This window comes from Periplaneta americana, chromosome 17, assembly GCF_040183065.1.
Source record: "Periplaneta americana isolate PAMFEO1 chromosome 17, P.americana_PAMFEO1_priV1, whole genome shotgun sequence".
NCBI lineage: Eukaryota > Metazoa > Arthropoda > Insecta > Blattodea > Blattidae > Periplaneta > Periplaneta americana.
Window position 1 is genome coordinate 115,666,197 of NC_091133.1, and position 26,430 is coordinate 115,692,626.

Below are 26,430 nucleotides of genomic sequence, written 5' to 3' on the forward strand. Positions count from 1 at the left end.
TGTTAAGTAGTTAAGTAGTTAATTACTGTATTTTTAATCCGCCATAAGTTGCTAAATTCAAGCAAAATGCATGTGTTTCTGGGAAATAAGAGCGGAATTACATTTTATGAAACTTTTGTGTTTTTGTAAATAAAAAATCAATCTATGTAAAGGCTTCGTCACATACAGGTTCTTATTCTTTTTTCACTGGTCAACTTTACTACTTTTTTTTTTCAAATAATTAGGTAATTGTAAAAGCTAACAGGTCGGGGGGGGGGGGTGTTAGCTTTTACAATATCAAGTTTTTCTGCACTGAAGCACGAACTTTTGCTCAGAATGATAACAATAATAATAACAACGAATAGAGTACGACTCCAATTCTGTGAATGGTTGTAAGCGTACTATGACTTAGTAAACAATGATGATGCCAGTTCAGTTCAGTTCAGTTCAGTACCGAGCACATCACAGACGGTAAGAGATGTCTGTCAAGCGGACGTCTTTAAATATGCAACATAAACTGCAAGACATTCCTCGAATTGAAAATGGCCAAAACTTTAAACGTATCGCAAATAATTACAATATTAATGTTTCCACGCGATTTATAATGTCGCTGCCTGGTGGGCTAAAATTTCCACTGAAACTCTAAAGAAAAATACATATATTCATATCTGAGGCCTCGCAGTCCTCATTGAATAATAATCGACTATAAGTAGCCATACAGTAAATATCTATTAATTTGAGAAAAATTTGTTGCGGCACCGGGAATCGAACCCGGGACCGCTCAGGTATAAGCGCTGTGCGCTCTTTCCATCTGAGCTATACCGGGACAGCTAGAATAATTTACTTCTATTATATGAAGTCGAAAGGGCGACTTTTCATTCAAGTTGATGATTATTGTGATTGGTGTGTTTAGTAATTACAAACATTCTGAAACTAAGGAAGTCTTGTCTTGTGTTTATATTAAGTATTTCCAGAGCGAATATGACAATGCAAGGAATGGAAGACAATTTCCATTAGTCAGGTTTTGGAGACAACATTTAAAACGATGGGAGTGTCTAAAATTGCGGTATACTAGTTAGGCTATATGAAAGAAAATGACCTGGGAGAAAAATTGAAAAGCCCTTCCACAGAACGTATTCGCGACCCTTCTGTTACAACATTGGACACAATTAATCAGAAAGATTTAAGACGGGCAGTACTTGTTTTATATAAATAAAGAAGGCTTTTATACCAATTTAGACAACATTTTGCAAGAAGCTCGCAGAATACGAAACACTACAAATTAAAAATTCACGTTCCTCAATGCGGGAAGTATTAAGAGATATTGGAGTCTAGTACAGCAAGGGAAGCCAACGAGAACAAGGAGAATAATGGGAACATGAGATGAAGGCAAATACAAGAGCAAGAAGACAAGGAGAACTGGGGGAGTACGAGGACAGGGGAATACAAGGAAAACAAGGGATGGTCAATTCTCTATTTCTCAAGTTTCGCTTCCATACCTAGTGAAAAAAGACGCAGTGTTACGTCAAAATGTTTACTCTGGAATTATAGTGTTCCGAAATTAATATTTATGTTACTAATTCTACAAATAATAGTCTCTTTCTTCCTCACGGTAATAGGACTAGACTTGCTACAGCTAGATGGACATATTTTAAAGCAGGTATTTCATATATTATTCTCGGAAATGTGTTCGAATAGGCCTATATAAAATATAACTCGTTGCAAGAATGATTGCCGATTTCGAGAGAGGCATTGGCGCTGCGTTATACGATACGATCCAGTGTTTATGCTTTAGTTCGCCTACTGGCCGCCGGCAATCATTCGTGCAACGAGTAATAATAGTGATTGATTACAAAAACAATAACTAGCCATACTGGTTGTAAATCTGGTAGGCTGTTAGCCTTGGACACCGTTACCGTATAGAAGAATTTCTAGCCTTGGTTGGCTACACGAGAACGCAAGCAGTTCGACACCAATTCCAGTATAAAATAATAAACTACTTAAATTGATTCTATCTTTGAAAACCCGGTATGATAAGAATGGTAACAGTAAATAAAATTACTTCATATTTAATATAAATTACAGAGAGATTTTGAAACGGTAATATGATTATGTACAACAGAGGTGAGCAACTAGCGGCCCGAGAAATCCGTTCATGTGATCCGCGACAAGATTAACAAAATCGAAATATTTATTAATAGTAGATTTGGCCACGGATTTCTTGATAATCAGTCTTTTTTTCTGACAAGTTACAGTCCTATATTCTTATAAAATAAACCTAACGTAAAACTACGTAGTTTTTTCTGTAAACTGGAAGCTTCTTGCATCTTTATTTTTATTATCTCTCTCTCTCTCTCTCTCTCTCTCTTGTACGGAGGAGGGACCCGAAGGCTTACACTGCAGCCTGAGGCTTATTGTGCTTACTACTCCTATTCTGTGAATGACTGAGTAGTCGAACGGCCGCGCTCTTGTGCAAATACAGCACGCCGCACCGTGAACTAAACCCGGGCTGATGATGATGATGATGATGATGATGATGATGATGATATGTGAATTAATGATGGCGAAATGAGACCGAGGTCCAATGCAGAAAATTACCCAGCAATTCTGCTTCAATCGCTTGAGGGAAAACCTCGGAAAAACCCAACCAGACAATTTGTCCCAACCAGGATTCGAACCCGGGCCCGCTCGTTTCACAGCCAGAAGCGCTGACCATTACTCCACAGCGGTGGACTACTTGTATCTTACTAAACTTTGTATAAGAATGGCGGCAGTAGTAGAAGCCTAGATCATATATGTAACAGATAACTCATCGCTATGTTAAAATCGGCAGCACTTTGAAGAGAACAACCGCCAGGATCGCCACCCTTTCGCCGTAAACGAACACGAGATGGCAGTACAGTCGCTAATGCAATTCAAATGGGAATTATGACGTGACTCCTTATGTAAAAACTAGATGGCAGCGTAGTAAACCTGACAAAAGTTGTCAACATCAAAGCCTATACGTCGGACCTATCCGGGTATATATGATCTAGGGTAGTAGCCTATGTATAATAGCAGCGATAATAATAATAATAATAATAATAATAATAATAATAATAATAATAATAATAATAATAGTTTATTTTTAGTACAACATCAATGATGATCTTTTGTTAATTGTTATATAATTGCAATGCAGTTTGAGGGTAGAAATTATATTTCGGGGGTATGCTAGCAAACAGATTGAATACCACACAAGTAGAACAAGAAAGTCGAGGAATATTATGGGCAGTAATAGTAATAATGCGTTACAAGAGCGGTATGTTGAAGTTTTCATGTCCGAGAATTGAAAGAAAACATATCGCTCGTGTATCGTACATTATTTTGTGCGAAGATCGTTTATTACATACCTGAAAGAGGAATTTCTAATTAGTTGCAATGAAATCTCCATCTTGGTTTCTGTTCAATGACGGCAATTTTGGAAAACAAAAATATCTATCTTCAACATTGTTGCTTTAAAATTTTTCTGTGTTTACTATACTCCAGCAGGCCGTGATATACGTCTGTCTTTTTTTCCCCCCAGTCTATAAATGCGAACTTAAAACAAACGGCTTCCTTAATGTTAAATGCATCACGAAATGCAGTAACTTTAGTGGAGTTGTAGAGTTTACTTAATTTTTGCAAATATTTAAAACCAATAATTAACAGTGCAATTTAGGTGAAATTGCAGTGGTAAGTTTCCAATTTATAATTATTACTATATATATTGAACGTCTCTAAAAATAATATGTTAAAATCCTAAAGCAGTAATATCAATATGTCACTTAAGCGGTAAGAAGAGGGAAATTGTTATGTGTGTTAGGTTGGGAATACTGAATGTGGAATTTTAGACTTTCCGCGGATTGGTTTTGTGCGGAAACCAAGCAAATACGCACGATCTCGCACAAAAATATTTATCATACTGGAATGAGTATGAATGGTGCAGATAGCAACGGGAATTACTGCACATTATGGTATCCTTAGTATAGTCCCAACAAGTGAGTGAAATACATCATACGGTGTCAGGAACTCCCAGTTTCTGACATTATAGGCTGAATGGCTGCAACGAACAGCTTAAGAATGTTTGTAATAACTACAGTTGAACATAATACACATCCGCCCAAACAATTATTATTGATTTTCATGTAATTTTAACAGTATTACTCATTAATAAGACCTCCCTCAAAGAAGGTTGTATAGCACATTTTTGACAAATGTTGAGTTTCTAGTGGTATAAGGTTGTACATCAAAGAACTGACAATTTTTTCTATTTTCTGTAAAAATCATACAAATGTGATATACAACCTTCTTTGAGGGAGGTCTTCAACTTTCCCTGTCGATGTTGGTGACTGCCACTCTTCCCAATCAACTCATTTTCCTATTAGGTAGAACTTTCTCTTGTTTGCGTGACAGCTACAGAGGTTAAAATGGTATTCATGGAAATAGCGCAAGTACATAGTTATAAGTTACACGTATAGCTGCAACCCGTATGGGAAAAGTAAACAAACTATCTTTTTCATCAAGTGACTATCAAAAGTCAAAGCAAGTGCAGCCTCTATGACCTAAATTTTATGTCAAATTATATCTCAATAGTGATCAGCGTGTCCGACTGCGGAACTAGCGGGCCCGGGATCGAATCTTGGTTGGTGTAAGTTGCCTGGTTGAGGTTTTTTCAGAGGTTTTCCCATCCATTAAGAGCAGATGCAGGATAACTTTCGACGCCGGATCCTGCGTTATTTCGCCGTCATTACCACTTTTATCTTTATCCATCGTGCTTACTTTCACACTCATATGTCAGGGGCGGCTAACAGAAGTCCACCTAATGGGTGCCTGAACCTCCGATCAGGTTTCATCATCAAAATCGCCAAAAAGTAGGCAGAGGCGCAAATGGTTACACGTGGATATGTGTGGTGTTAGTAAAAAAAAAAGTATCTCCTGAATTTAATAGACTATTAATAAAAAATGGCATGTGATTAATTAAATCTCTGTAATTGCTTGAAACGTTTAAGCTGTTCACAATTCTAATTGTCAGCATAGTTGCGATTAACAGAAATGATTGGAGAATGCTGGGTTTGCAGTGAAAGGCCAGCCCTTGGGCCGAAAACTATGAATGAATGAGTTGGGATTATAAGGAATTATATATTATATTATATTATATTATATTATATTATATTATATTATATTATATTATATTATATTATATTTGTTATTCGGTTGAGAAGCTTTTATCATCCAGTCTGCTGTCAAAAAATCTAAAAGTTAGAATTTAAAAAACAGTTAGGTTATATTACCGGTTGTTCTTTATGGTTGTGAAACTTGGACTCTCACTTTGAGAGAGGAACATAGGTTAAGGGTTAAATACTTAAAAGGTCAAAATACAACAGTGTTCATAAGTGAAGATTAAAAATAATGGAGATAATTATTACAGTTGTCTGAACACTATTTATTGATAAAATAAATAAAATAATAAAACTGGTTAGAAACCATACATGTTTCGGGGGCTATGCTCCCCCATCTTCAGTGGTTGTACCACGACTACGGTGTAGATGTTCTACCGCGTGTCGTATCTTAAAGAGACGTTTGAGATGGGCAGGGCATGTAGCACGTATGGGCGAATCCAGAAATGCATATAGAGTGTTAGTTGGGAGACCGGAAGGGAAAATACCTTTGGGGAGGCCGATAAGTAGATGGGAGGATAATATTAAAATGGATGTGAGGGAGGTGGGATATGATGGTAGAGAGTGGATTAATCTTGCTCAGGATAGGGACCAATGGCGGGCTTATGTGAGGGCGGCAATGAACCTCCGGGTTCCTTAAAAGCCAGTAAGTAAGTAAATAAGTAAGTATCATATTATATTATATTATATTATATTATATTATATTATAATATACTATTATGCATTTTGTAATTAACTGCATGATTAATTAGAAAATTAGAATGAAAATGTGCGTAATCTGGCAATAGCGCTTCGCCGGCTCACCTGCGAATACACACACGCACTCAAGAATAATATTAATGAATAATGTTATTAAAATTACATAAAAACAATAATTGTTTGGGCGGATGTGTCTTATGTTGGACTTTAGTTGTTAGAAACATCCTTAAGCTGGTCCTTTGCACCAATTCAGTCTATAGTGTCAGAAACTGGGAGTTCCTGACACCGTATGATGTATTTCACTCACTTGTTGGGACTGGATTAAGGACACCATAATGTACAGTAATTTCCCTTTACTCTCTACATTACTGATACAGAAATAGAAAATAATGGTGGTAGAGGATACAAAACTACCGCAAACAATTTTTTAACAATTTAACAATGCTGTATCAATTACGCGATTATCTAGCGTTGATATATTGGTAATAGCAAAATGTTATTTTGGTGATGAGTTCTAGGATTCGTCATGGAATAATCCAACATTTGCATTACAGTTGAAAAAGAAAACCTAGGAAAAAACCCAGCTAGGTAATAGTCCGAACCCCTGCGGTGGCTGAGTGGTCAGACCTCCGGCCTGTCCCGGTTAGGTCTGGCATTTTTCATTGAAAAATCCATAGTGACACTTGTGATGGACAAGGTCGCATTTGGGTTTTTTCTCGGGGTTTTCCCGTTTTTCCTCTATTAGGCATCTACATCATTCCCTCATAATTTCTCAATTTCCTCATCATTCCATAGCATTCACCGATCGCCTGCTGGCGACGCACGGAGGGGGCTGGCCTAGGGACGAGGGGGGTTGCCTGCTCGAAACCTGAGTGTAGTAAGCAGGTATGGGTTTGGGAATGCGCCTAGCTTGAAGGTTAGCGAAATAGTTCGTAACAGGTCGCAGTGCTGGGCCATAGTGTCCCTCTCCCGTAAATTCCATTCCATTCCAAATAATAGCTCGAGTGGGATTCGAACCCACGATCGGGCTGCAGCCTTGCAGCACGAGTCCCGCTTACTAACGCTAGACCACGCCGACGACCTTCCTGCATAACTATAATTATTATTCATATTACTGTAGAATTGAGGACAACTTTGTCTATTTCTTCAATATCTTTTTTTTCCTTTTGACCAATCTCAGAGACTGTACATAGATAGGGTTACCATCCGTCCGGCAAAAGGAGGACATGTCCTCTTTTTTAATCATTTTATCCTGTCCGGCAGGCATTAAAAAAATTGAAATGTCCGGCATTTCGCATTTAAACTAGAATTAATATGAATATTAAATAATGTGCGATATTGTGCATAGAATATCTAAACAAATAGTGAAAACCTATGAAAGAATTTAACTGCTTTCAATGGTTGAAGCTGGAGCACATAAAAAAAAACATAAAATATGATGACCTATTGACATGAATTGAATTCTTACACTCTAAAAATGCCACTATTCATGATTCTAAGCTATTTTATCAATTTTATTCTGCAATGCACAAAGATATGCCAATCAAGTTAATTTTGACAATGATTTAAGTTTATCTAAACAATGGTGCAAATTCTTCAATTCCAGTAGTTCTGAAAGTATTGAGACTTTCTCAGAACTCTTAAAAACATATCAGTTCTATGTATTTATCCCAAGTCACAATGGAAGTGCTGACAGAGCACTTTCCATATCTGCTCAATGGACAAAAGAACGAAATCGCATGCTAACGGAGACAGTCAGAGGTATCATTATGGTGAAATATAATTTCAAGTACATGTCCTGTGAACAGTTCCATAGTTATTTGTTACAAGATATAAGTTTGTCTCTTCAGGCTCTTGTGTACAAAGTGGGCTCCACCGATAAGTAGGGTACAGATGTAATACTGATCCAGCTACTAGTGAGAAAACTAACTAAAGTGAGCCATTGTTTTTACCTTTAATTTTGTTCATATCAATTTTTAAAAAGTCCTCCTTTTTCCAGCAATGTCCTCTTATTTTAGATTCCATGTCCTCCTATAGAATTTCTTCTCATGGTAACCCTACCCATACACATTGCAATCACGAATCGATAAATAGTACATTGTTAGTGTGTTCACTATACCAAGAAATATACCCCTTATAGAAGCAATTAAATCGAACCCAAGACTGCTTGTAGCCTATTCAGAACGACACCGCCTTGGGACAGTAAAAAGTGGCTACAAGACAAAACGACACAACTTCACACCTACTGGAAAGAGGTTCAAGTTCACTTGTTTCGTTGTTACACTATCAATTACGTAATACACGAGGCGATCAAGGACACTATAATTTTAATCTGGTATGGTATGAGGGTAAATATCAAAGTGAACCGACTCACCTTTATTACAAGTCACGAGCCGCCGCTGCAGACTGCATAAAGTTCTTAAAAATACACGCCGCGCCGGTCGGTTCTTGCACCACGACGACACTCAATTCCATTCTGAGCTTGCAATGAGGGTCGTGCTCTTCATTGTGTACGCACGCTCAGAGCCTACTAGCGACTTCCGCCACATGGCATCACAGCATCCTTCAAATGACAGCGAATCACGTGCACGCCACTCAAAGACGGAAATAAAGTGGTGAACCGCGTTCAGGAATTGATATTTAGAGGAACTGATATGTTATGGTTGGCTAAGAATCAACATACGTAACGCTTAAATAATATAATTACGAAATGCATTACGAATTTCAGTAGATGTGTTTTTAAAGTGTACAGTTTTGTACGCATATCGTTCTCATTATTTAAATCTGTGTTAAGAGGACATTTTTATCTTCACATTATAGAGTACATGTGAGTGTGTCCAAAAGCAGTTTCTGTAGGCCTAAATGCTAATTAAAAACTGCATTTTCATGTTGCCAGTGTTTCCAACACACAGACTACATTCAATATTGTTAACTCGAGATTTCAAAAGTTGCTGTAATCTTGTTCCAAAGTAGCTAGACTGACCAGGAAAATCGCCAGATGCTTCACGTCACAATCGAAATACACGTTCACAGCACAATCTGTTGCTATCAATACCACGTCATCAGACATCTCTGTACTCAAGTTCTTTCTCAATAGCCATGGCCAGCTTATGGAATTCGCTGCCGCTGGAAATGAGGGGTAGTCTTAGTCCTCAGTTGTTTAAAATTAGGTTGTTTAGAAATATTTTAAATGCAAAGAATTAGTTTTTAGGTATAATTTTTATTTATTTATTTATTATTATTATTATTATTATTATTATTATTATTTTACACAGTCATTACTTTATTTTTCCATTAACACGTACATCTAGGTAATTGTCATTGTCTCAATGTAACACGTGCTGTGCTGATCATACTAATTCTACTATTCCTTTAGTTGTGAGATTATATTAATATGTATTAATTCTTTTTTTTTTTTAGTTAATACTTGTATACTAGAATGTATTTTCCTGTTTGTGCTTATGTATTCCGTCTCTTTTTTTATTATATATATTTTTTATTATTGTTATTTTAAAGTTAATACTGTTTGTGTATATGTATTCAATCTCTCTTTTTTACTTAATTATGTTTATTATTATTTTAAAGTTAATATTTGTATACCGCTATGTATTTTTCTGTATGTGATTTGATCCTGGTTGAGTGGAAGAGAAGGCCTGATGGCCTTAACTCTGCCAGAGAAAATAAAACTATTATTATTATGATTATTATTATTAAAACTATTATTATTAAAATTCACATTTAGTTCATACACTAATAAACCACATGTTACTAATATTCATCCTTTCAGTGATAGTGCAATTGAAGGGCTCAGAGCCAAAGGCGACCAACCCACAATTTTGTATTGTTCATTATTAAGAATTTTTTTTCAAAATTATACATTGTTGTTATAGATTAATATTTTTTTTTTTGTATTTATTCAATGTAGAACAATTAAAATAAATTGCGAAAACAATCATTTTTGTCAGGATCCTCTTAACTTCAACTCTTATTTACTCATTTTGTAATTGTGGGTTAGTCGCCTTTGGCTCTGAGCCCTTCAATTGTTTTAAAATATCTTTTCGTACATAACAGACAAAGGCTGCACAATGAATTATAATTTAGAGATTCCTAGTTTTCGCGAAATATGGGTTTTCAGCTGATAAAAGCAAATATTTTAGTTTCAAGACCTTTCAGGTCAAAATATCGTATACGCGAAATTATTGTTTTTAGTAAATTTATTCAAAACTAGCCGTACCCGTGCGCTCCGCTGCACCCGTTAGAAATAAATATAAAGTAATTACACAATTAAAATAGGACATTTGATCCAGGGAACATTCGTGTTTGATAGAAGGATAAATCGTTTAATATGTTACTTAATTTAAATTGTATTTAAAATATTAAAATGCGATCATTTTGATCCAGAGACCACTCATTTGGTACAATGAAAATTCCTTTAACATGTTTCTTAACTGTTATTACCAATTATTTTTGGAAAAGCGAAAATTAACAGAAAAATTTTGGCTACAGATTTATTATTATGTTTATATTATATTATATTATATTATATTATATTATATTATATTATATTATGAAAAAGTGTGTTGTTAACGGATGTACTCGAATTAGAAAGTTTTTAATTTGTTGTGGGAGCTCTTGAATCTCAGGAGGAACAACTTTCACAACAGCGCAACATAATCTGCTTGGCTCATTACCCAATTTTTTGCATTGCATTTATTGCATATGTATTTTATGTATTTTAACACGATTCAATTGAGCATAGTTAAAATTTGAATTATAAAATAATGGATTGCTAAGCTAACGTACTATTACTGCATACTAAATCAATACACTTTCGTTGTTCGTTAATTTTCTGAGATAAAAATGAATATGTTCATAAACATTATTATAAGAAATACAGGAAATGAATATACAGAATAACCTATCAAGTTTTCTGTGCATAAGAAGCTGTTTTAATCTTACCTGTCCTCAATTCACTCACAAGTTACTGTAATAATATTATAGCATTATGTCCATCCAGAGAAACTACACTTTACAATGATGAAATAATAATTAATTATAAAAATCGGTTAATTTAGCTTCCGATATTACTTCATACAAACACAGAAACATTGTCTGTAGGCTATGTTTCATAGCTTTCGATTGTTGTGTCCAAGGCCCCTTATAGACGAAGTCATTTGTTTTTTATTTCAATACACCGCCTTAGATTTTAATTTTAAAACTCATTTATCTCATTAAATATCAGTCCTATCAAAATTTTTCAGAGAATAAAACTTATCAAAAATAATTTTTAAAGAAACTTTTGTTATGTAACATTTTTCATAAAAATCAATAATAAGCGAGATATTTCGATTTATTTAATTCAGGCCCCCTTATAACCCCCCTTTTAAATAATGTATTTTGAATGCCATATAGCCTATAATCTAAGTTACAACGAACTTAATTTATATTCCAATTTTCATCGAAATCGGTTCAGCCATTATCGCGTGAAAAGGTAACAAACATACAGACAGACAGAGAGACAAACAAACAGACATACAAACAAAATTTTCAAAAAAGCGATTTTCGGTTTCAGGGTGGTTAATTATATATGTTAGGACCAATTATTTTTTGAAAATCGAAAATTACCAGAAAAATTTCGGCTACAGATTTATTATTAGTATAGATAAGTGTTTTTCACAAGAACATTTGAATTTTTAACTGAATTTTAATTCAAAGTGTACAAAGATTGATGTACAGTTTTTTAAATTTATAATATTGAAACTGTATTTATTTACTGAACTTTGAATTTTTTTTATTTTAGTAGGTTATTTTACGACTCTTTATCGACATCTAGGTTATCTAGCGTCTGAATGAGATGAAGGTGATAATGTGGGTGAAATGATGGCGAAGTCCAGCACCAATAGTTACCCATCATTTGAGTTGAAAAAAACCTCAACCACGTAACTTACCCCAACCGGGAATCGAACCCGGGCCACCTGGTTTCCCGGCCAGACGCGCTAACCCTTAATCCACAGGTATGGACTGAATTTTGAATTCTAATATTGAAACCGTATTTCGAGTGGCTTTATTTTTAAACATAAAGTAGAAATAGCCTGAATGTTTTGTGATGTCTATTAGTTTATATTATTCACACGCAGGTTGGGAGACTGTTACACAAATTTCTGTACAAAACATGTAAGAGCCCGTAGTAAACTATAAGGGTGTTATTCATAGACATTTCGCAGCACGCGCTACGAGCGTACTAAGCTAGCCCCGGCTATCCATTGGTTACTAGTACAGAATTCAAATCATATCCTATCCCTAACACTGGTTTATGAATACGAAAAACGCTGATCATCCACCGAAAGCCCGCGCTAAAAATGTCTATGAATACTGCCCTAAGTTTGTTAAAATGTACAAAGAACCCTAAGATGTCCTTGATTTCTTTTCGGAATATACAGTAATGTATTTTGCATGATGACAGTCAAAATTACATATTTTTTAAACCTGAAATAATATAGAATTTATATTTTTGTGCCAAATATCATCAAAATTAAGCAAATTTTTATATACATTTTAAGATTTTTATTCACCCTAAAATATGTTTAATATTACAATTCGCTTAATGATTATCGTGCATCATAGCGACTCGTTACATTGCAGTCACTGGATAAAAATGGCGGGTTTTAGTTTTATTTGGTTTAAATAATTTTGTAACTAGTCTGTTAAGTTCATGTATCACTTATCTCAACTAATTCATATAATTAATTGATTATGTACAGTAGTGGCAAAAAAACCCGGACCGACGGAATAATCAGTCCCCGAAATGAGCCACTGCGCATGCCACGCCCGCATTCACAAGATAGCGAGTAATCCATTGAAATTGTTGTAGTTTCAACTGCTGACGTAGCCCATTTCGAAAGCCATTAGAAGATAAGCTGGTAAAATTCATGTTCTGGGAATAATAAATTAATTAAGTAGTAAAATATCGCTGCAATCGAAAAATATTGGGAATAAATTTGAATAAGAAAGAAAAAAAAGTTTCCTTCCCATGCAGGATTCGAACCACGGAAGTCTTAGTTACCAGTCTATCGTGCTGTCACTGTGAACACGGCTCTGAAATCAGCTACAAGGATCGGTCCGGTTTTTCTTTCTTTCTTTTTTTTTTTTTCTTTTTTTTTTTTGTGCCACTACCGTATTAACGCAAACATTTATACGATATCTTAGAATGAACAAAATCCCTAATTTTAGTATTATAATGTAAATGCATAGGCCTATTGTTATATACCAGCTGATTTCGTTCTCAGAAAAGATGTGGTCTAGGCACATAAACAAGGTCAAGGTCATGATCACAGCTGCACAGAGTGGGCCGAGAAGAACCCACTTAGGAGGATGAGGAATGGATATTGTTGTGTTCACATTTCAGTTCTTTATCGTCGAAGAGCAAAACATTTAACAGTAAATTACTAGAATATAAGATTAATTAATGCGCAAATCTGTGCAGAGTTTACAATTTCCTTAACTGTTTCTGTCTTTCAAATAATAACAGCCAGATTTCTAGCCAGTCGCTGATAGCCAAAATCTGTAACAAATCGTTCTCAAAAAACGCCAGATCTAGATATAAAATCAGACTTGCCAACAATGACTACGTTGGAGATCAGAAAGAATGGAGCAGTTGGTAACAGGCTACTCTTGTAACAACTTGCGACTCTGGCGCAAATATCCTTGTTATCGCAAGACTACGCACTCCGTAAGTTGCAGCGCTTGCAGAAGCAGCATGATTATAATACTGAAGAGTGTGATCGGAAAACGCGTTAAGTCCATTTTATGAAAGGACTGTGCTAGTGTTTTTATCCACCGCTCTACGGACTACCTTATTCTCAAACATCCTTCTTTGTTTCTCTCTCAAAGTGAGAGTCCAAGTTTCACAACCATACAGAACAACCGGTAATATAACTGTTTTATAAATTCTAACTTTCAGATTTTTTGACAGCAGACTAGATGACAAAAGCTTCTCAACCGAATAATAACAGGCATTTCCCATATTTATTCTGTGTTTAATTTCCTCCCGAGTGTCATTTATATTTGTTACTGTTGCTCCCAGGTACTTGAATTTTTCCACGTCTTCGAAGAATAAATTTCCTTTTTTATATTTCCATTTCGTACAATATTCTGGTCACGAGACAAAATAATATACTCTGTCTTTTCGGGATTTACTTCTAAACCTATCGCTTTATTGCTTCAAGTAAAATTTCCGTGTTTTCCCTAATCGTTAGTGAATTTTCTCCTAATATATTCACGTCATCCGCATAGACAAACAGCTGATGTAACCCGTTCAATTCCAAACCCTGTCTGTTATCCTGGACTTTCCTAATGGCATATACTAGAGCGAAGTTAAAAAGTAAAGGTGATAGTGCATCTCCTTGCTTTAGCCCGCAGGGAATTGGAAAAGCATCCGACAGAAAATGGCCTATACGGACTCTGCTGTACGTTTCACTGAGACACATTTTAATTAATCTAACTAGTTTCTTGGGAATATCAACTTCTATAAGAATATTATATAAAACTTCCCTCTCAACAGAGTCATATGCCTTTTTGAAATCTATGAATAAGCGATGTACTGCACTCTTATGAAAGTTACTCAACGTTAAAAAGTCATTCGCTAAAATTTGTGCTATAATTTCATATTATGAATTGCTAAACCAACGCATAATTCGGAAATTCTACTGAGTCAGGCGTCGGAAACAATTCCACGAATTTTTATAGCTACTTACTTTATATTAGAATCCCGGAATTTTCCCTTTGCTTTCTACCCGGGTTACAGGAATGACAGTATTTTATGAATAAATGGTGGGATGACAGCTAATAAAGCGGCAATATGCCAAGAAAATCCGTCCCGACGCAGTATTTGTCCACTACACATTCCACTTGGACTAACAGGAATTTAAACTTGGGTTACAAGAGTCGAAGAGTGCCCATTAACGACGCGACAATAATCAATTATCCTTTTAGCAATAACAAAAACACATGAATTTTAATTCTTTCCACATTTTTCCTTGCATAAGCTTGTAGTGATTTTTAACGCCAAGCTCACAGAAGTTGAGAAGTGCAAAAGAACGATGTGAGAAAAACAAAAGGACCCAATTGTGCCAGTTCCTGTAATAAGAAGACGTGTAACATGTGAAAAACTAACACACTTGTTTGTATGTTTTGGAAGTATCGTATTATGTTGTGAATATAATGTACAACTCTGTTCCGATAAACTGGTGATGTACTGATCGATTAGTACAGATAACTGTTAATTTTACGATACGGCGACCTTGTTCATGGCCTATAATTGACATATCATGTAGTTTATAGTAACAAAGCTTATCATAGACGGGGAGGTGGGGGCAGAAGGCTGACGAAGCATGTAAGTTCCGATAAACAAGCATTTAATCCCTCATAATTTCATAAGCCATTCTCTTGTTTTTCTTACACGACGCCTATTTTAAGCCACACCGACTACGAAGTAAATAAAATATAAGACTACAACGCGAAATTTGTGTATGTTTAGAGTACCCAGAACCATCACAAAAAAAAAAAAAAAAAAACGGGGCACTCAGCACAAATCTTAAAAATTAAGCTTTGGTGCGTATTTTCTATCGCGGTTATTCATGTTGTCTTTGATCAGATTAAAACAGAATTAAATAAAACTAAATGCTAGGCTATTATTAAAAATGAAGCAAGTTTGCTTAAACGCAGGGATGTAAAACTAAACCCCAGCATTGGCATACGTCACAAGGCGAATTATATCATTCATCCCTTCCCTCAATACCACTGATCATTCACATGTTAAGGTAGAGCGGGTTTATAGTCACTGTCTAGTGATGGAATTCAACGAAATGTTGTTCGAAATATACCAGTTTTTGAGCAATGGGAAAATGAATACTTCTGTATTCAAAGCAATCACAAAGCACGTGTGAGTTCTGTGTTTGGTTCTACATACGTTACGTGAGTAAATATTCTCTAAAATGAACTTCAATAAGAGCGAAGATCGCTCTAAATAGAGCGAAGATCGCTCTAAATTGACAGATGCACATCTGATTTCCCTCCTCAGGCAGTAGAGCCTAATGTAACGAAACTGGTGAACAAAAAAAAAATAAATAAATAAAATAAAATAAAGAGATGTGGCGCACGTTGTAGTTAATTTTGTTGTTTTTTTTTTTTTAATTTAGCGACGCTCGCAACTGCAGAGGTTATATCAGCGTCGCCGGATATGCCGGAATTTTGTCCCGCAGGAGCTCTTTCACATGCCAGTAAATCTACTGACATGAGCCTGTCGCATTTAAGCGCACTTAAATGCCATCGACCTGGCCCGGGATCGAACCCGCAACCTTGGCCATAGAAGGCCAGCGCTATACCAACTCGCCATCCAGGTCGACTCATTGTAGTTAAAGCTAAGTTAATTACAAGGATGAGAAATTATGTGTTTTAGTTTTTATTATGAGATCAATATAGTCAATTTCATTTAAAAACGAAATCATGAACTTTTATACTTTTAAAAATCTTATGAATGCTTTAATTTTTACATACAATCGTATTATACAGGCTAAATACTAATAAAATGATAAGGTATTTAATGTGATTGTTTATATCGATATGTTTTGAATGGAATACTTAAGCATTTCTATTCATGACTAAAGTTTCCCTCACCTGCTAAAACTACAACGAGAATATGTTTTGTTTAAACATTTACTATCATAAGTTCACTTTAACCAATTGAATTTAAATGAGAAATTGTGCATTCAAGTATTTTAAATCTTTTTTCTTATATTTAAACGTATTACATTCGTTTATATACAATTAGACATGTAATGCATTTAATCCGATTTTCTTTGTTACGTTTAGTGTTATAAGTATTGTGGTCGGAAATACTTTCGTCATTTTGTTCGTATCAGTTTGTTGTAATCCGCCACAGCTCAACATTATCTGCATTTCCTGCAGGCAGAATTATCATTACTGTTGGAGGACGTTTCTCTTCTTTTCAGACAAGGCATGTGGCTGCAGCAAGATGGTGCACCTCCACACTTTGGCATTTTAAATCAACAGTTTCCACATTGATGGATTGGCCGAGGAGGTCCAGTGTCTTGGCCGCCAAGATCACCAGATCTGTCTCCATTAGATTAAGTACCTACTTCCTTCGGGGGAACATGATATCAGTTGTGTATGCTGCATGGTCGAACACAACGGTCAAACTTCTCAGGAACATAATGGAGTGCGATGAGAAATGATGGCAGTGTTATAATGATAGCGTAAACACTCTTACAGACAGAGCTCAAAGATGCCTCGACAACCGTGGTGGTCATTTCGAACCTCAAATGTAACAATTCAAAACGTATGTATATTCCTCAAAACAAAATTAAAATTGCAAGTCAGTCACAAGTAATAAAATTATTAATTTAGAATTGTGTCTTCTGCAGATATCGTTGTAATTCGGACTCATGTTGATTATAACTTTTTTGCTCAAAATAATCCCAGGATCACATAGGTCAGCTGTGGACATTCCGCTGCGGGACACCCTGTATTTCTCAATCAGTCTTTCCTTAATATTTTTTGTAATTACAGCTACTGTAGTTAAACGCAACTGCCTGAAAACAGATTCAGTATCAACCTGTGATTGCCATAATTCTTTTGCGTTTCTTCCAGAAATTACTCAAAATGCTATCGTTTAAAATTGTGCAAACTTAATTGTATGTCAGTATACTTCCGACTTCAGTATAACGTAATCAAAATTGTTTTGTAAAATTGTTTTTATAACATTAATACAACACAATTTTCGCGTAGTTTCAGACCACAAGACCGCTCCTGGGCGCTGCGTAAATCCAAGCATGATGCTGCATATCTATTCCAACGAATTTCAACGATTCATAATTATGCAATAACTATTTGTAACTGCAGTCTCATGATAGTTATCATGTAAAAGGTCATAAGAAAATAATTGTTTCATATCTGAAAGGACTGTATACGCTGCAAAACCTTCATTTTAGACTAATTTAATTTAATATGTTACCATTTTTAAATATGTACAATCATTAACGTTTTATCTTACATTTATATTTTATATTTTAATACAATATAGTTAATGTAACCCATTGCACATCAGTATAACAGTGATCTGAAGATGGTTTACAAAACCGAAAACGTTCATCAAGTAGAATGAAATAGAAATATCACATTATTATATAAGATAAGTTTATGACGGACTTAAAGAAAATATTGTTAAAAAAAAAAGAGTCTCTTAATGCACTGAAATAATTCCCCCCTCCAAGCGATGTTAACCAGAAATCAAGTTTCCTTATAAATGCATTGATTTTATCTCTGGCTGTTATGTTAACATCTTGACCTTGTAAGCTATTATTAAAACTGTTTGAGTGTTAGAAAATATATATAAGCAAGGAAAGCCAGTCTGAGAAGCGAAGGAGAGTTGGAAAATAGATCTGCACATTCCGATTTCTGTCTTGCAGGTACCGGAACATCACAAATTTGATAGTAGTCACTGGTTTTAAGTAAAGTTATCGTTGTTTTCGATTTTACAGGATTTGTATTTTTCGTTGGCAGATCACTGGCTGAGAAGAAACTGCCTACCGATGGATGAACTGGAAGAAATGGTGAACGAAAGGAGAGTTCGGGGCAGAAGAAGAAAACAGATAATGGGCGACATTAAAATATAATAAACACCAAAAATAAAATGTGTTGAGATTGTTCACATGTACTTCGAAGTTCACCCATTCTCTTCTTTCTTAACATAAGATAGATGAACACTATGAATGTTTTGGCGTTGTTGGCTTAACAAGGGCAGTAGGAAAACATTCTTGTCGCAGGCGGAATTACGTAGAATCCACAACTGCGACTTTCAACGAAAATAAGCTTACAGATATAAATTACCGTGCAAGTTATTAGATAAGACGTACCGGAAATTTTAGACTCAAATAACTAGACAAATAATACAGCAAAAGGAATAATCTAGGCCTATATTTCAAAATGTGTAGAAAATTATACCAAGTTTTATTTCCTGTCTTCTAAGTCAACAAGTGAACACTATTTGTGGCTCTGATGACATCAAGGCAATACTCGATTTTCCTCTAAATACGCTGAATCATACCAGGCATTATGGTTGATGACTCGCCGACGATCCTTGGCCACCAAGTTACAAATTTTCTGCGTGTAAACATTTTTACGTAGAACTACGTCTTTCTCTCACTAGCCACGCAGGGGTAACTTCAGAATCGAACGTCACATATAAATGCAACCCTCTTCTTCTCTTCTCCTTATTCTCCATATCTTTTTCTTGCTCTCCTTGCATTTCCATTGTTCTCCCTATCTTTTCCATGTTCTTCTTGTTCTCATTGTCTTCCCCTTGTTCTCCTTGTCTTACCCATATTCTCCTTGTCTTTCCCTTATTCTCTTTGACTTTTCCTTATTCTCATTGTATTCTCCCTTTTCTCCTTGTATTCCACTTGATCTCTTTGTCTTATTCATATTCCCCTTGCTTTTCCTTTGTTCTCTTTGACCTCGCCTTGTTCTCATTGTAGTTGCTAACCACTAGGATCGCTACTATCGCATCATCACAGACAATGCGAAATAGTACCGGTACAGTCTATTGTTCCTAGCACCCTCAACAACTCAAGCTTCGTGACTGTATATACTACACTGTGATACAGGCCTACGTCTGTATTAAAACATGTGGGAATACTTATCTGTGGAAAAGTGTTTAGGTTTACATGACGTAGGTAAGTACGCGTAAAATATAATATGGAACAGATGCATTATATGCAAAGTCACTAAAAAAGGTCAACGGAATTAGCGTTTCGATCAAATAATGATCGATATATATATATAGTTTTCATTATGTTGCTAACCAATCAATATTGTTGTAAATTAGTTTTAATCATAATCATGGCGGCAATTTCGAATGCTATAGTTAAATATAAAAAAGAAGTGGATCAAATTGTCCCTCTTGATTTAAAATGTAGGCCTCGAAATGGAAATTATGGAATTATAAATAAGTTGTAAACTTTTTAGTTGCTTTATCCATGAATAAAGACATGTAGGCTATGTTTATGGTTTTTTATGCGAATATGGTTTATTTAGGAGTGAAATGTTTTGCGAAACATGTAAACCTGGGATGAGACTGAAGAAATTTAAAAGTAAACGAGATGAACTCCTGTAGAGATGTCATTGGAAATGACAAGGTATTAAATGATAGACACAGGAACGCCGTATCGTGGCACTTTGTGAAATCACTCGGATAACGGAGAAGATGAAACGGAACATCTCCAGTGAGGTCCATGGTAAATTGCTAATTTTACACCAATTTTGTTTTTAATTCTTTGGTCCAGGGAAAATACTAGTAAAAATGTGTTTTTGTGAAAGACTAGTATTTTCCCTGGACCAAAAATGCAGTATAAATGGAGTAGAATTAGTATTTTATAATATATCATAAAGATTACTAATATGAACTTAATTTTATTGTTGTATTAATACCAATGTTGTATTGTGTGAAAGTTTAATGTTTCTGTGTTTTAAGTTTAGCTTTGGTTTGTTTCTTTAACTTTATTTTGAATAAAATTTAATATATTGTATAACAAAGGTGACTAATATGAGCTTAATTTCATTGTTGTTGGTTTTATTAAATTATACATGTTTATAGTACTATGTATTTAGTTTTGTTAAGATGGCATACTTGATATAATAATCGAAAATATACAATATATAATCGATACTATGGAATACTCGGGGTGGGTCCTATAATGCATCTGTTCCTATAATGTGATTGAAAACGTGAGGTTTGTTAATTTTTAATTATTTTCAAACTTACACTTAGCATAAATAGCTTAAAATTAAAATAGTTCTTGACACACATCTGAAAGCCCCATTGAGGGAGGAATGGGGGAATTTCACTCCTCTTGGCCAACCCCCTGAATCCATCACTGTGTCATATCGATTTGTTAGGTCTCAAGTACGCAGATTTAATAAAAGTTCAGTTTCTTAGAAGACAAAGGCAGGAGTCTATCCCCTTAGCAAGTCAAGAAGGCGCATATGGGGCATGGAGGTAGTCTACATCTCCATGCTTTCATGACCTCGGTACTAATGAGGTGGTGTACTCCGATCGCCTTCTACTGCCGGGAAAGACCCTTTACTCAATTTATTAGACAGAAGGCTGAGTGAGACTGTAGACTATTCTGGAAATTTTGACAACGAGAAAGATTCTGCCGCCACCACCATAGCACAGGCACTAACTTCGAGGGGGGGGGGAGCAAGGCACTTTCTGCCCCCTCAACTTACACAGCCCCTTCTCAATAAAATTAATAGAGGGTCTCGCCCCTCCAAATAATTCGAAGTGAGAATCCTTATGTTAAAAGAAATAATTTGTTTTAAATATGAATTAGAATATAAGCTAAAAATGGTTATTTCAAATCCACAGAGAGGGCCAGGTGTCGCAATGGACATGTTAGTGACGCAACTAACAATCCACATTAATTTGTTAATCACAAAACGGAGGAAATTAAAAAAAAATGCAATATATATATATATATATATATATATATATATATACATTAAGAATTAAGACTATATATATATATATATATATATAATTTGAACTGATAATGGAAATTACGGAAAAACAGCTGAACGGATTTTAATAAATGACCCCTCATTTTGAAGCTTGGAACCCAAAGTTTTTCAGAAAAACAGTAGTTTTCAATGAAATGTCAGTTTTCCTACATAATTTTCCTATTTTCCAAAATCCATCTTTCATCAGTTTTGAGAACTAATTGCATTTCAAAATAAAACAAATCACACACTAAAATAAACAATAGGCTATTACACGAAGGCCATGACCTGCAGGATTCCTGACATATTTAGAGTTCAAATTCAATTGGTTATTAAAAGCTTTAAGACTTATTACAAATAATTTACAGGTCTGATCCTGCGATGTGTAATTTTCTGAGTACAGCTGTGTATTGGATATTAAAATCTACAAAGTTTGAAGTGGTTTCATGACTTTATTACCATTAGAAATTGATTATTATTATTATAGTTAATGCCATGATGTTAATATATAAACTAAAAAACTTGCGTAAAATAATAATATTGTTATTAAAAATCGAATATTTTTATAGTTATTAATCAAGTGGGGTTGGGTCTTTTTCATTTATTTAATGGCGGTGTGGTGTAGATTCTGTATTGGCTCGAGAGAGCGCAAAAATTACAATTCCTAAGGAAAGACGATATTACTTACTGATAAAATAAGACTCCTAGAAAATTTTGTAGTCTCCCGATCATTTCAGCAAGATCTCTTAGCAGGATAAAATGATTTCACCCTCACACATTTCAAGCTCTACATGCAGCAGCTATGGAGTACGTTTCATTATTATAGAAGCTAATAACTTTCAAAATGTCTGGTATTTATGATTGAAAATAAATCAGAAAAATTTTTATTTGAACGTCTAATGAACTTAGTTTGCAGCATTTGCTGCACAAGTCACTAGTACATAAGAAAATAAAACGTGAATTGTAATTTTTGTAAATATTTTATTTTATTTCAAAAATCGTAGACTTCTCTAGGAAAGAACCAGAAAACTCCTTAGCCACAGTACAAACGAAGGTACACAAAAATATTTATTATTATTATTATTATTATTATTATTATTATTATTATTATTATTATAAAAATCAATATTATCATTATCACAGCAATGTCCTATTTTAGTATTACTCCCCACAAAGCGAAAGTTTTATCTAGTCCTCACATTCATACAGACCTACCATGTGTTCTCTGGGTATAGGACTTAGGGATTTAACATTGCCATAAACAACCCATGTTAAAAAATGAATGAATAATTTAATCAGTGGGTATATTTAGAAATTAGCAGGCTTTGACGATTTGTAAAACAAGAGAACATCAGACTTTAACCTACAGTCACGAAGCTTGAGTTGTGAGGGTGCTAGGAACAATAGACTGTGTCGGTACTATTTCGCATTGTCTGTAATGAGGAGATAGTAGCGATCCTAGTGGTTAGCAACTATCTATGGATGCATATTTACTACGTATTGAGCTTCGTGACTGTATATACTAGACTGTGCTTTAACTTAGTAATCATAAATGATGTTCTTCTGTTTTACAAATTGACAAAGCTTGCTAATTTCTAAACATGGCTCACTGATTAAGTTATTTCTTCATTGTTTTTATACATATCGAGGTTTCTCCAGGGACGTGCGCAAAGGGAAGTTACCACGGGTTTGAACCCTCCCTTGAACATTTTGAAAAAATGACATATTTAGATTTGAGTATTTTTTTTTATCCATAATCGTTACCCCATCTCTAATTTTTCACTGTCAGAGTAACAAAACCTACATCGACATAAGACTTAGTCCTCCTACCCCTCCTTCAATATAATCCCTGTTTGGTGCTGTGACACGTTCGAATTGTAACAATACTATCTTCATTATAGAGAGATCTACCGCCTAGTACCGCCTTGTAATAAAATGAAGCTGACACAATATGAAATTTAACTTGTTGCGAAACGTATTGAAAATGTTGTTTTGACAGTTTTGTAGTGCAGATATTGTTAAATACTGTGCACTGTCGATTTTAAAATCATTTTAAGAGCGGTATTCACCCGTTCGTTAGAGTTCTGAGTTGATTGTAAAACGTATGTTTAACGTTTTGTAAGTTATATTTCTGCAGTTCTTGAGAAAAGTGACATAAGTCAGTTTCCACAAATGTTTTTTGATAATTTATTGACAACTTACGGTACATCTGCTCGCTTGGAAAAAAAAATACACAAGTATTTCTCCCATTACAATAATTCATACAGAAAAAAAATCAAATCGACATAAACCTGTCTAAGTTGTCAATAAATTATCAAAAAAAGGTTTGTGGAAACTGACTTATGTCACTTTTCCCAAGCACTGCAGATTTGACAGTTCATATTTTTTATATAAACTTCACATTATCGTTCCGGGTCCTTTGATATGTGTAAACGACTACAAAATTAACATTGGCAGATGTTTCTTCGTAGCCGTAGCGTGACGATGATGTTGCGAACTTTCTTTCCGGAACTAGTTTCACATCCCCCTGAGAAAATTCAGCTGATAATAATAATAATAATAATAATAATAATAATAATAATAATAATAATAATAATAATAATACTTACTGGCTTTTAAGGAACTCGGAGGTTCATTGCCGCCTTCACATAAGCCCGCCATTGGTCCCTATCCTGAGCAAGATTAATCCAATCTCTACCATCATATCCCACCTCCCTCAAATCCATTTTAATATTATCTTCCCATCTACGTCTCGGCCTCCCCAAAGGTCTTTTTCCCGCCAGCCTCCCAACTAACACTCTATATGCATTTCTGGATTCGCCCATACGTGCCACATGCCCTGCCCATCTCAAACGTCTGGATTTAATGTTCCTAATTATGTCAGGTGAAGAATACAATGCGTGCAGATCTGCGTTGTGTAACTTTCTCCATTCTCCTGTAACTTCATCCCTCTTAACCCCAAATATTTTCCTAAGAACCTTATTCTCAAACACCCTTAATCTCTGTTCCTCTCTCAGAGTGAGAGTCCTAGTTTCACAACCATAAAGAACAACCGGTAATATAACTGTTCTATAAATTCTAACTTTCAGATTTTTTGACAGCAGACTAGATGACAAAAGCTTCTCAACCGAATAATAACAGGCATCTCCCATATTTATTCTGCATTTAATTTCCTCCCAGTGTCATTTAAGATATTTGTTACTGTTGCTCCAAGATATTGGAATTTTTCCACCTCTTCGAAGGATAAATCTCCAATTTTTATAGTTCCATTTCGTACAATATTCTGGTCACGAGACGTAATCATATACTTAGTCTTTTCGGGATTTACTTCCAACCCTATCGCTTTACTTGCTTCAAGTAGAATTTCCGTGTTTTCCCTAATCGTTTGTGGATTTTCTGCTAACATATTCACGTAATAATAATAATAATAATAATAATAATAATAATAATAATAATAATAATACACAACATTTTAAATACCGATAATGTAAATTGTAAACAATTTTAGTAATGACCCCCTTCTTGACAAAATTCTGCGTACGCCATGTAATGTTAAATCTCTATGTCTCATATTATCCAGAAACACACACGGTAGGCACCTACAGTTTTAGATAATTATTATGTTAACATAAATTAACTTGCGTTTAATTTAAAAGAGGACCGCACATTGAAGAGTACATAACATAAACCATGTGTATATTTCATCTTATAAATTTTCCGATAAGCTAGTTACAATGTAATAAAGTTTCAATGGACAGTCTGTGCTAATCTAGTTATATAAAATAATTTTATAATTATATAATATATAATTATATAATAAACACAGACGGTCCATTGAAACTTTATTACATATGTGTATATTATTTTGTTTGTAGTAGTAATGTATACTATATTCCTACGTCATAATAATTAGTAACCAAGCAACAATCAATTGTGGAGTAATGCATTGAAACAGAGGGACATCATTTCCAACATAATATGCTGTAGCTGTCTATGGCTGGTCCTCTTCTAAATATCTCTCTGTATTTTTACGTAGGTCTAGACATGCAATGTGTCAAAGCAATGTGAAAGTACGACCCATATTGCTTCTTAAAAATAAATAAATCTTAACGTATATTCCTGGATTTAGTGGCACATAATGACGTAATACGTTGCAAATGATGCCTACACAGCATGGATTACTTACCTCTGAATCCAGAAATGAAATCCCTTCCTGAAGCACTTGGTACTGAATGTGTAACCACACTTTGACACGAGGCACTCACACGCTACACGCAGCAGATTTCTCACGAATGCGTGTCCTTCCCCAACTTCAGAAGCGAAAGGTGAGGAAATTTCTAACCTACATGGCGTTATACGTGCGCTCGGAACCGTGCATTCTGCAACTTTCACGTTGATATTCTCTATCACACTCTCCGCGCTGATTGGTTAGTATCTTACTGAGCTCGCTCAGCCATTGGCGGGTCAACGAGGAGGAGAAACAAAACTGAATCCTGTCAAGTTGGTCAGTTACGTAACTCTGTGAAATTGCGAGTAAGCCGGTTATTATTTCCAGCTCTAACATCGATGCCATTTCCTTAGCAAATCGGTAGAAAATAGGCTTATTATAGCTGACTCTTCATCAACATAGTTTTATCAAAAACTCATTATGCTGCACACAATGCATGAAATATTATTTCCGCTTTCTCGTAACGCAAAGTCATTACGAAAAACTATTTTAGAAGCCGCTATTTTAAGTGCTTCGGAGGACTTGAAATGCATCATGTATTATCGTCAATACATATACAAACGGTTAGCGCGTCTAGTCGCGAAACCTGGTGGCCCGGGTTCGATTCCCGGTCGGGACAAGTTAAGGCTGGTTCACAATAAACCGGGAACAAAAACGACAACGAGAACGAGAACGGAAATATTGTTAAAATAAATGCATTTAAATGTGAGTATCCACAATTAACTATTGTGAATGCTCACATTTAAATAC

General features: G+C 35.0%; 1 protein-coding gene across 6 annotated transcripts in view; it reads right to left on the reverse strand.

Annotated features, from left to right (window-relative positions):
• LOC138692858 (ileal sodium/bile acid cotransporter-like) overlaps window positions 1–25,851 on the reverse strand; it is a 79,919-nt gene extending 54,068 nt beyond the window's left edge. For 2 of the 6 annotated variants that reach the window (XM_069816149.1, XM_069816146.1), the window contains exon 1: window positions 25,639–25,850. The gene's annotated coding sequence lies outside the window, so the exon portion shown is untranslated. Of the gene's footprint in view, window positions 1–8,250; window positions 8,406–25,638 lie in introns of those variants that run through there. The other 4 variants (XM_069816148.1, XM_069816147.1, XM_069816143.1 and 1 more) reach the window with 3 other exon arrangements.
• Window positions 25,852–26,430: the final 579 nt, after the last annotated feature.